Here is a 219-nt window from a genome sequence, read left to right as displayed (position 1 = left end):
TAGAAAAATCTCCAAAAGGCATCAAATGATAGATTAGACACTCAAATAATATGTCACAAAAGTTAAATTTTATTGCCATCATTTACACTTTCAAAATAACAAAACAAAATTGCATCTGCAGAAGTTTAAGCACCCTGAAGAGTTTCTAGCATGCACCGCCCCTCGGGAACAGTGGACGTTAAAGCAGCTCGCAGGATTGTGAGAAAAGCAAGTCCAAAC

At 37.4% G+C, this 219-nt stretch overlaps 1 protein-coding gene and 1 long non-coding RNA gene across 3 annotated transcripts in view; both read left to right on the top strand.

The window, feature by feature from the left end:
- Positions 1-219, top strand: part of si:ch211-180a12.2 (uncharacterized) — a 52,335-nt gene that overhangs the window by 14,908 nt on the left and 37,208 nt on the right. The window lies entirely within an intron of this gene.
- Positions 1-219, top strand: part of LOC116671339 (uncharacterized) — a 20,510-nt gene that overhangs the window by 9,227 nt on the left and 11,064 nt on the right. The gene's annotated exons all lie outside the window — the stretch shown is intronic.

Source organism: Etheostoma spectabile, chromosome 21 (assembly GCF_008692095.1).
Source record: "Etheostoma spectabile isolate EspeVRDwgs_2016 chromosome 21, UIUC_Espe_1.0, whole genome shotgun sequence".
NCBI lineage: Eukaryota > Metazoa > Chordata > Actinopteri > Perciformes > Percidae > Etheostoma > Etheostoma spectabile.
Note: the sequence above shows the minus strand (reverse complement) of the source record. Positions and strands in the feature narration are given on the sequence as shown.